The following is a 12,955-nucleotide window of genomic DNA, read 5'->3' on the forward strand; positions in this document are numbered from 1 at the left end:
ATTGTATTTAGGATTTTAGCTCATTTGGACGCTGTTTTGACCTTCTGTTTTCATTACTATACTTGCGATATTATATCTACTTTCAGTTTCATTACTGAGTCGCCACGAAACGTGATTAGTGTTCTTAAAGATACTTAGATTATAAAACAAGAGGTCCAAAACACAAATGATTATTAAACAAACTAATTTATGACTTTATACCACACTAGAAATGCACGGGTCAATTTGACCCGCCTGGCGGTTCTAGGTATAAATAGAATGCTGGCGGTTCTAGTGTTAAGTGCGTCATCATATTCAGGAGCTATTTAGCATTCGCCATGTATGGTAGATTGTGGGATGAAACTGGGAGGTGAAGTGGGATGACACGGGGCGGAGATCGTCCGCGCACAATTCACCGCAGGTGGGTAATTATAAAGGGAAGATTGCGTGCAACTGTGCGCCGCACAGTTTTATACATCTCAACTTTTTTTTGCGCAGCACATTCTTGGCTTTGTGTGAACGCAATGGTTGCGTTCCGAATAGCATACTTTCTACTATATAGTATGTAGAAAAAAGATTTAGGATGTCCCGATTCTTGTGGCCAGATTTAGGATGGTTAGAAGTACCCGGATGTCCTACGTCATGCGGCCAAGATTGTTAGTGTTGAAAACTGCATCCTATTTGGGGGATTCTGACCCACAATCCAGTGCGCACGTGAAGTCACATCGACGAAGCCTCCATATGAAAACAAACGGGGATGCGACGGATATAAAAGCAAGATCAAGGCGCAATGTTATGATGAAATAAGAGAGTAAAGTATGTCCCAATAGTATGCATACTGCATCCTAACTAGATTATTTTTATCGTCGGATGTAGTATGTAGAATAGAAAAAAGAAAGAGTATGCGATTCGGAACGCAACCAATGTTTTGGGAAGGTTTCTACGCACACCTTTATAAATGAGGCCCCTGATCTCTCCTCCTCCAGGACACATGCGAGCCTCGACTCCGTGGCTCTTTGCTTCCTTTGAACGATAGAAGTAAAAACAAGGATAATATAATTACCTGTAGTGGAGCAGGGACATTATACATTTAAAATACTTTAAGGTAAATCCTATAATGCAGATGTTACAGAAAAATAAAATTACTTTTTTAGTTGCTAACTCCTCCATCAAGGCTTCCCCCGCCTCCAGCCATTCTTTCAATTGTCTATTTGACTCAGATGCCATATTTTAGACAAATATAAAACAGAAAAAGACAAAAAAAAAAGGACAATCACAATAAAAAATAAAAACAAGGACAATTTTTGCTAAAAGGCAGAATGACAAAATGGCACGTTCATATATTACCTTATATTAAGAAGCACCTTCTAATATAATTTACCTCGAATTTTTGTAATGTTGATGGTTTAATGCCAACACTGACCCATTACCAGTCAGAATAGACAACTAGTAAATATGTATAAGCATATATTATTATTACTGGCTGTTATTTCACTATTCACTTATTTTAAAAATTACAGTTTCATTCTGTATTTTTCCACATCTGTGTATTGCTAATTAGAATAAAATTGACATGAATGATGAGGATTGGACTGTATTGGAGCGAAAGCACCTTTTAAATACCATCTGATAGCACCATAGCACTAGCTAGCTTTTACGTTAGCATGTGACCATAGCTTTATACAAGGTAGACTTAAATAACATCTTCCAGAATCATTTGCAAATTGACTGTAACTTAAACATGAAACTGAACCAACTTAATGTTGCGTGATTTACAGAAACATCGCCAAAAAACAGATTAACACCTGATAAAAACGCTAATTTAGAAAAAAAATATTACAGGAAGCTAACAAACTTACCGGAAAGACTCCATCCCCCTCTTGTTTCGTCGCACATTGATTCGTAACGGAGGTCAAAGGTCTGAATCAGGCGCCGCCCGAGCAACCACGAGCGTCTCCGAGCCGCCCCGAGACTTCAGAATGTCGTTGCCAACATCATATCGTTGTCAATATTGCTTTTGACACACGGCTCTGTAACGAACCAACAATGTTGGAAAACGATCCCAAAAAACATACAGCAACATTTAGAAGATAATCGGATCCCATGCATCTATTTTAAAATAATCTCGACCACATAGAGGCTATAAATAGCCTAATTAATTATAAAAAAAGAAAATCAATGCAGCGCTGTGCTCCGCTTCCAGGATACCGGAACAAATTTCGTGCTTCGCAGGACGACATGAAATATCCCAACTATGTTTCAAAGTCGTGGTCGGCCAGACGATAGTTATTCCTATTGAAATGCATTGGAATTCAGATCGTCCGGACCACCACGAAAAATAACAAAGAATCGTCCTTGTGTACACGATTCAATAGATTAAATTTCGTGTACTATACCACGAGATTTCGTGAGACCAGGTTGGTCAAGGGCCACCATTTCACCAATTAAGTTTGTGATTGACTCGCTTCGTCCTTTGTCACACTTCTTCGCTGCAAATTGCCGCATGGTCGTCTGTCGCGCCCCAGACCTGCTAGCACCGACGTTAGCCCCATCACCGGCGGTCCCCGTTTCCGACCACCTTGACGGATGTTTCCAGCGCAGGTGATTGTTCATCGACCCCGTGCTGTTTTTAAAAACCAAATGTACACCACACAGTGTACATTTCACTTGGTCTCCTTTCAGTTTTTTTCAAAAAACCTCCATGCCGCACTTCGCCGTGTATTAGCTGCCATCGCAAGTCAAAACTGAAACTTACACGATGTTACATGACGTAATGTCCGGTGGTCAGTTATCCAACATTTATCACGTGCATTTCTTAGCGCATTCACGTTGTCAAAGTGGAACATTTGTAGCTTTATTAATCTCTAAATAAATAGTACGTATTATTTTTAAAACTTTGGAAAAAAAAGAAAAAAAAAACGGTTTTCGTTTACTGATTTTTTCTAAACGGTTAGGATTTACTAACGTGTACACGTGCACACCCCTAGCACGCAGCATCCTGGTGTAGCACCCGTCTAGAGACTTCTGCAAGGTTGGCTTCAGGGACCAGCATTCACTGCCATAGAGGAGTACAGACTCTACCGTTGCATAGAAGAAGCTGAGTTTGATTTGACGGGGGAGGTTAGAGTTCCAAACACAGGTCATTCCGTTCAGGGCCCTCCATGCGAGTGCCTTCCTCACCTTTAGGTCCTGCTCGGTTGAGTTGACCCATGAGCCCAGATACTTGAAGTCCTCGACTTCCTTCAGCACAGAGCCACCAGATGTTGTCAGCGGTTGATGCTCCGGTGAGATGTTGTAGGTGATGACCTCTGTTTTCTTGGCGTTTAGCCTAAGGCCAACCTTGGCGCACTCCAGCTCCACTCTGTTCAGTTCAGGTTCTTTTGGAAAATCTTCATCATTGTGTAAAAAACTAACTATCAACTGTTCCGTTAGTTGGGGCGCAAGACGAGGTGAGGAGCAATGGACACCACTGGATGATTTGAATGATACTTAATAGATGCAGCACTGCTCCCGTGTGTATATATTTATTTGTGTTCCATTGTTTCCAATGTGAGAAGTAGACATCCACCACACCAGAGACACAGTAATGGCAAGGAAGAAAAGTAAGATATGAAGGACACAGATAGAGAGATATTGTTTATAGATAGATAGATAGAGAGAGAGAGAGAGAGAGAGAGAGAGAGAGAGAGAGGGAAAGACAAGGCCCTGTCCCGAGGGTAGTGCTGGCCTTAATTATGCTTGTGTGGCTCATCAGTCTCTAGGCTGAACCTATGGCCTCCACGTCCTGCCTCACCGTGGATTGGGAATTATACATGAGCTAGGGTGTTTGTCCACAGAATTAGTCTGACAGATTAACAGCTAAACACACACAAATCACACCCGGGGGCCAACAGGGACCCACCCTGCTGCTGCCCTGGGGAGCCCCGGAACCAGACACACACTGAAAGATAGATGGATGGAGAGGGAAGAAAGTAGGAGAAGGAAAAAAAAGGGATCTGAGTTTTAAAATTCTCTGAGGCGTAGAGAGAAACTTTATACCTGCTTGGTTTATTTCAGTCTTGAAATCTTGAAGCCCCCCAGGGCAGCAAGGAGGCTAACGTTTGTATAGAGAGAGACAGACAGAGAGACAGACAGAGAGAGAGAAAGAGAGAGAGAGATGGAGGAAGAAACAGAATGTAATTGGGATGGATGGGGTTATGTAAAGGATTGCACAGAAGACATGAGAAGAGAAGCAAGTCATGCAGGGACTTGATAATTGGAACAACCACAACAGCACTCTATTCCTGAGTGACTAATTCTACGTCAGAAAGTACTGTTAGTGACATCTTCCACTCAGCGTATTGCTTTCCAGCTACAAGTGTTAAAAACCCCAGGAGAGGGGAACATTTTATTACTTTATTATGGCTCAATAGAATGTGCACTCAACGGAAAGGGGAAATGTAGATTTTGGAAATTAAATAGTTGAATAAACATGTACATGGTTAAGGAGGCAAATCCAGTACACTATTAAATAAGAGATTTATTTTGTATTGCAATTTTAATGTAAAGCTTGCTTGGTTATTTTTATGACAACAATAATAAAGCGCAAAAATTTACTTAGCAGACTTTTTTCTTGTCAATGCTATTTAATAGAGTGCAGTGTAGGTGTATTTGTCTGTATCAGCTCAGTGTAGGGTTGTAAAAGTGATGACATGGCGCCTATACAAGATGCAAGAATGCACTAGTTTAAAATTGAACAGCCATCAACTGATTCTGTATGTTGTTTTTTGTAATCAACTCATAATGTAAAGTGCTTTGAGCCGTATTTCCTTTTTTTTCTTTTTCGGGCAGGCTCGCCGTCAAAGGGGGAAACACCTGTACAGTTGTCCCGGGCCCAGAAGGGGTGGGGGCAAAGGGAGACACTCGGAGAAAAATAAATAAATAAAAAATTATCTTGGCTCATGAATGTTCTAATCTGCTTCACATCCAGGTCGGCTGTTACACACAGATCACAGCTTGGTACGGTGACATTGTTTTTAATAAAGCAGCCCTTATTAAATAAATCTGAGCTCATATCATAACAGTTTTTTCCTTTATAAGTACAACTCACTTCCCCCTGCCTATAGTTTTCCCAAATAATATAACTCAATTAATGAAATTGTAAGCTCACAAGTGTATAGAGGGTTAGCGCAACTTTAGTAGGCCTATTCTTTCAGACACGGTATTTGCCTGGGCCAGCTATTATCCTATGCTATTTGAATGAGGCTTCTTTGCATAGGAATGGAGCAATTTTGCACTGGATTTTGAATATTTCCTAATTTAAATACTTTGAAATGGCCTGGTCAAAAGCCAGGTGACAGTATGAATGTGTCGACTTTCATATTGTTGAAGACTGAATCACTGAATGAGTACACTAACGTAGCAGCTTCTTCTTGGCATGAAATGAATATGTTGTGCATGTGGCTCATACTTACAGAGTGCCAATGGAGAAAATGAAAAAAACTAAACAATTTGTTGACGTTTATTCTATGACACAAACCACTCCAGTGAGCTTGGAGCGTAAACACAAAATACCCTCAGATCTATTTAGCTGCCTTCCTTGTTTTGAACATGACAGTGTGTGAGAGAGATCACATGCAAAGTGGTTGCAACGAGAGGGCCATGTTATTCTATGGGGCGGGCTCCTCTCTCTCCACTTAACTCCAATGACAATGATAGTATGCAGCATTATCTCTGTGTATAGCGAGGTTCAGGGCCAGCTAGCTATACCTGCTCTCATGACACAGAGGCCGGCTGGCTTTTCAGGAGCAGACAATGGGTGTGTGGGGCTTGCAGGAGGCTCTGTTGTATAATTGAGTATTAATGAAGGTAGGGGAGGAGCAGGAAGCCTGATCTGTTCTAGCAGTGGTGGCAGGACCCCTCTGTGGTACAGCCCAGCACAGTGTATCTGTGTTTTTAGAAGGATTTCGTTATCTATTATGTATGAAGGATTAGTCTCCTTCTGCCCCTTTCCACCGCTGGGACATTTATTTTATTTATTTATTTAGATTTTATTTGGACATGGACATGACAATGTCATTGGACGAACCAGATGCATTGTTTACAGTGTGTTAGCATAAATGCTAGTTTACAACACCTGTCCACAGGAGGCTTTTTAAAAACAACAAAATAAACTAAACAAAACAGAAACAAGATCAAATACTGATAAAAAACTGATAATTAAAAGAGTAAAAATGCAGAATACATCAGCATTAGCCGTAGCCAATGACTGCCCCACAAGCTCTATACATTTTTTTTATTGCAGGTTTAGAAGCCCTCACCGACCGCTACACACACACACACATTCACACACACAAACACATTTGACGCACACACACACACACACAAACAAACAGGCACGCACAGATAAACAAACCACACACACAGAGTCCTGTTTAACCTTGAAGACAAGCAGACAAAGCTCCTACTAATGATCACACACACACGGTTGGGAAACCCCAGTTGTGGTCTCTGATACATGGTGGCTCAGGTGGCCTGGAACGGCGCAGGGTTAAGCGGTTAGTGGTAAAGTGGAACACATACACACACACACACACACACACACACACACGCACACGCACACGCACACGCACACACACACACACACACACACACAGGTTCTTGAATATATATATATATATATATACACACACACACACACACACACACACACACACACACACACACACACACACAATGAGGCTGCAGGGTTCAGCTGCTCACCGACAGCTTAGAATTGGCTTGTTTCATATGCATATAAATATTAATAAAAGATCCTCGACGGGCCACGGTCCGGCTATGTTCCTGTAATCTCATACAATTGAAAGCCAAGGCTCATGAGATGTGGAGGAGGAGGAGGAGGGAGAGAGAGGGAGAGAATATGAAAAGGCCTTTGTGATTCATCATTCTGAAAATGTCTCAGATGTGGAGAAGGTCTGTAATCCATCAAGATCTCTTTTCTTATTAAATTCTTCAGGATACACTTTCCACTCCCTAAATGTGTCTCACTGTCCCTTTTGATTTGATGCATAAATAGATAAAAAGACCAAGAACTAAGTGATACACCCATGCCTTGGGAAGTAAAGTACATTTCATGAAATTACATTCATATACTCAAAAGGCACCATTGCCCCATGTCTCTGATGAAACAGGACATGAGTGAAATGCAGTGTGGGCATCTCACTTGTCTGTCTTACCACTGGCAATGTTTGGGTTGTGTTATTATTTTCTTTCAAAAGTCTCATATTAATAGTAAAACAGAGAATATTACAAGGTGTATTAGCCTTTGAAAAGTAATTTGCCATGTGTTCAGGAGACCTTTGACAAAACGGTGCCTTTTCATTGTAACTTTATTCACAGCGCATTCTCAATAAGACAGGTTTAAGACACGTAGAGCACAATGGTGACTTAGATGACTTATGGTGCATCCACACCAAATGCGAAAATTGCGTGGAACGCGTGATTTTCATGAGGCGCGTTGAAAATATCCATGCCGAGTGAGGGGAGGGGCTTATTTGGCAGTTGGAAAAGCAGTTGGAAAAGAAGCCGGCTTTTCTTCTTTTCGTTTGGTGTGATCTCACTACAACAAATGTATCAAAAATTAGCCTACACCGAAATAGCTAGGCTACATCATCATGCCCCCTTAATAAAAGACTGAATTAATGCTTTGTCGGGTCTGTAGGCTAGACGACAAGCAAACTACTGTTAAAATGCATGTTCCTTGGAAGGTGTTTGGATTGATCAGAGCTATGCTGTTCTGAGATCATAGCTGCTCCAACAGCAGTCAAAACAACACATTACAAACCATAGTCTACTTAAATGTGGCAGCTACATTAGTATGTTTTTTTTCACAATTAGAAAGGCCTACATATGTTTATTATAGCCTATTATATACATTTAACAGCATTTAAAATATGTATTATTGATTACTCTAACTGTACAGCCATATACATAAAATACTACCACCAACAGCACCAACTAGTATAGACCTTGACATAACTCAGTTATATTAACTGTTGTCTGTGTTGCAGGTACTTTGCAACCGGGGATTCATACAGGACTATCGCCATCGCAACAGCTTCCATGTTGGGGTCTCCACCGTCAGCATCATTGTCCCTGCTGTTGCCACTGCCAGTTGGGAATGCCTGGTGGGGGAGTTTATGGCAGTGCCCACGGCAGAGGATTGGAGGTCCATTGCGGCGAAGTTTGAGGAGCGGTGGAACTTTCCACTCTGCTGTGGAGCACTGGATGGGAGGCATGTCACCCTCAAAGCCCCTGGCAATACTGGGGTCCCAGTTCTTCAATTACAAGGGGACATACTCCCTTGTGTTGCTGGCAGTGGTTGATGCCGAGTATTGCTTCCGGGTAATTGATGTTGGCGGCTACGGGAGATCCAGTGACGGCGGGACACTGGCCAACTCCGCGTTGGGTCAAGCCCTGCAGTCAGGTACCCTCTGACCTGCCACTTCCTGGAGCTGACCAGAGGGGAACCCAGCCGCATGTGTTTGAGGCTTTTCCATTGAGGAGAAACCTCATGAGGCCATAGCCTGGACGCATCCTCCCTCGTGAGAAGAGGATTTGTAATCACCGTCTCTCCCGAGCTCGACTGGTGGTCGAAAATGCGTTCGGTATCCTCTCCTCACAATGGAGGATGTACAGGCGTGCGATAGAGGTCAAGCCTGAGGGCGCAGAGATGGGTGTCATTTCACATTACAACATTTCTGTATTTTTCTTTTTCCTTTTTAACTGAGAGGTTTGGTACTTATTATTTCTAATCACTGCTTGCAACACACCTCTTTGTAGTAAAATACCATTGCAGCTGTACTAATGGAGAGAGCCATGAAAAAACAAAGAGAAGGTAAAAATAAAAGAGACAAAGAAGGAAAGTGTGCTCTGGCCACCACCACCATGTCACTTCCTAATGAGGCAGTAGTTGCTATGGTGACAAGCTTTTTATGAGACTCAACCAAAGACTACGCCTTGCCCTGTATGGTGTGTGTGTGTGTGTGTGTGTGTGTGTGTGTGTGTGTGTGTGTGAGAGTGTGTGTGTGTGTGTGTGCAGCCTCTCCAGTACAGCAAAAATAATATACTATGTAAAATGAATGACAATATTAAACTTATGTGTAAAAATGTCATCACTGACTTTTGTAAACTTACTAATTTTTTATGGGAAATTTTACATACACATAAATGCAATAAGTCGCAAAAGTTTCCCCCATCTTTACAGGTTTCCTGGGTTAAAGCTGCGGTATGTGATTTCTGATTGGTCAAAGTTAACATGAGCTGTACACTTTGACCAATCAGAGCGAGGCTCTGATTCTCTGTTCTTATTGGCTGTTGGGACAGTCCATTCACTTTGGCACGACTTTTTTGGTGTGGAGCGTGTCAGGGAGGAACCGTAGGGGAGGGACCAAAGAGAACAAGTGGAGCTGTTGAGGTATTTGGATTCGAATCTCTATCCCAACTGCCATTTTCTCACCAAATCCTCCACCCCAGTTTTAATATAAAGAATACATTAAAACATTGGCACTTATTATTACTAGGACAAAGTAACAAAACCAATTAACTTTACAGAGATCTCTTCAGAAAATATATTTTTTTTTTAATTGATTTATTATCGATGTATTTTTTCTCTCTGTTTATATTAACAATGTTTGACATATTTGTAAATTGCTTTCTTTTTAGCTTGTTCTATTCTTTTCTACTCTATGGAGTACTTCTGATATATATTATGCATGTTTAAATACGTTTCAGTAAAGTTAACTGAACAAAGGGGAAAAAAAGAAGAGAGATTCTACCAGCCGTTCCCAGTCCAGATCCTTGCCCTTTCTACCAGGCCTCTTGCCATGGCTGCTGCTGTGACGTTCCCTGGCTCTCTCTCTCCATGCCCAGCTCTGTCACCGTGCCCAGCCCCGTGATGCCTATGGCGGGGGAGGATACATGTCCAATTACAGCCCCGGTCCTCATCCTTTTCTCTCAGGCTCCAACTCTTGACTTCCTTCGGTTCAGCTTGATTTGACCAGCCAAGCAGCAGACCACAAGCCACTGCTGCCTCTTTGCCTCTTGGTGTGGTGTCCCTGTTTGCCACAATATTGAGCGTAAAAGCAGGCAAGGGACCGCTGGCCTAATGCTTCCTGATAACTGTTAATTCATTAGTTGAGCAGCCTTGCCTTGAATTAGTCTTGTGGGGCGGGTAAATGGAGAGAGAAATAAATGAATAGAGAGTAGAGAGAGCAGAGACAAAAGGGAGATGCTGGAGAGAGTAAAATCTCTATTTTAGAGTCTCATTTTATGATTCAACCACATGCCACCCATAACCCCCCTATACCTAAAACCGGCGGGCACACACACACACACACACACACACACACACACACACACACACACACACACACACAAGTATAGATTGCCATTGTAGGTTTTCGCAATTGATGCATCAGTTTTTTTTAAATCTTACTTTGTATGTATCAACAGACAGCTACAACAACAGTAGCTGCCAGGTGAGTCATGACTGGTAGACTGTGTTTTCTGAACAAGTTATTCCAAAATAAACACAGAGGGCGGCAGATGCACAATTCAGTTTGCACATTAAACACAGTGCAGGGGATTTGGAAACAATTGCTTTGTGTCTCCCTACGATGCATGGCTGGGCTTTTTTTCTACTCAAGTCATATAGATGAAAACATTGTAGGCGTCTGCCCCCTTGATATTTCACTTGGCGACTCCGTCTGGCCGTGTGACAGGCTTTTTATTCAGATGGCTGCTGCTGCTGCTGCTGCTAGCGCTGTTTGTGTGAGCAAAGAAGACGGGCATGTCATACAGAGGGGTTCACCAACAAGTCAGCTCTGAAATCCTTGCAAGACAAGCTCTCATCAATTAACCTGGTCCTAGATGATAACGTATAGTGTTTTCACTAGCTGTTTACATCACACTCCGTTTCGTTTTACAAGAAGCTTTGCACACTGTCTCTGAGAGAGATTTAAAAAAAACAGCACAACAAATGCACACAAAGATTCATCCTGTCAGTGTTGTCCTATGATTTGACTTGTGTACGAGAGGAGATTTTATATATTAAACCAGATTTATATAAACATGTTATGCCACATCCGTGATCATTTACATCCGCTACTTCTATCATTCTATGATTTTGTTGTCTGTTTGTGGTTCTTTAGTGAGTATTTCAACTTTTTAATTGTGATACTGTGATAACTGTATGTACTTTTAAGGAGCTGCTCTCTGAATCTCATTGTACTGTGTATAACGACAATGAAAGATTTCTATTCCATTCTATTCTATTCTATTACATTTCCGTCAGTCGCTCTGTATATGCACTCAGAGAAAATCCCTGTGCCTTTAAGGGAACATGGCACACGAATGAGCCGCTTAATAGAATATGAAGAATATGCAAGTCTATAACTCACAGTCTTAGAGAATGGCTTAACCCAACGGGGAAAACAACAGTTCGGAGATCTCCTTATACAGTATGAGACTTGAAGGAGTTCTGAGATCTCATTCCTTGAAGCTACATATATATAGGCTTTTTGAAGGGGAATCGCGAGATGAAGCTCCCAGGCATTTATTTTCCACTCCACCCGACTATAGTGGAGTGTGGGGGATTCTCCTGTTCCCTCCACACAAAACAGATCCATCTGATGTGACAGACCCTTAAACCCTGAGGGCCCACTTTACTCACAGCCATGTTAATTGAATCAGGCTCTTTTTGTGAAACCATTGAGAAGCAAGCACACTATCATCCACTATAGAAAAAGGGAGTATTTGGAGCAAAAAAGACAGAATGCATCATGTCATGGGTTTGGGATATTGATGCGTCTTGAAGCTTGGTGAAGCGGAGGGCTGTGCTGTGATGTGTGTTCCTCACATCATTAGGTTGAATCGAGCTGCATTCAAAAAATGCTGCTTTATGGGGCATTTCTCACAGCAAGCGTGGTTACAAAATATGGCTGTCTTTTCTTGTTTTTCCTCTGGCCTCTCTGGTAGGCTGCTGCAGGTGATGGAGAGGTATTCTGAGCGTATTTCTTGTTGTACCTGTGTTGCTTGAGGGATCTCCATGGAGATAAAGTTGACCTCTTACCATGTAATCATCCTCCTCCACCAAGTAAGGTGAAGGGAAAGGGAGAGGAAAGCTTGGAGAAGCACGGTGAGAGCATGTAAGCACTAACACATGTACACACACACACACACACACACACACATAGAAAAAAATTAACACACATGCACACACACACACACACACTAACACACACACACACACAGCAAACACACAAACTCTCTGCAAACACATCCCTTTCCGCTCACCTCAATACCACCCCTGTGTTTATAAACCCGCAAAACCACATTTTCCCTCGGAGCCTGAGTGTTAATACCCTGGATAGAAGTGGATAATACAGACCTACATACAGGAAATCTGGGGCTCCTCCTTTTTTCATAAATGTCAGATAAAGTCATCGTCATCATTTTATTACACAAAGCCGATTACTCCTCCAGCCAGGAGCTGCGTATTGGGGATAAAAGCTGTGGGATCGGGTAGAGAGCTCTGACACAAAATTGGATTTTCCGCTCTCCTATATCCTTAAATATAGATTAATCATCCATTAACACGCCAGTATCCCTTAGCTGGTTGCGACACGGGGATTTGCTTTAAGGAATTTAAATATATAACCGTATATAAAAAGGTCTTATTTACTCTCCAGGGTTTCATCGAATTCAGAGCAGTGAAAAAAATGTGTCGGAGTGAAACGTTGCAGGGAACGTCTCAATCTACTGTGATAATGTGTGTTGGTATGGAAACACAGATGCTGCACCAGATTTGACTTTTTTCTTCTGTCTTCACAATAGCAGAAGAAGAAGCTCATTCATGAAATGTATCTTTTCAACGTAGAGTAGATGGATAGATTTGTTTTCCACTTTTATCGTGCGCTACAAAACAGTGTCATTCTCT

Source organism: Ammodytes marinus, assembly GCF_949987685.1.
Source record: "Ammodytes marinus genome assembly, chromosome: 10".
In the NCBI taxonomy this organism is placed as follows: domain Eukaryota; kingdom Metazoa; phylum Chordata; class Actinopteri; order Uranoscopiformes; family Ammodytidae; genus Ammodytes; species Ammodytes marinus.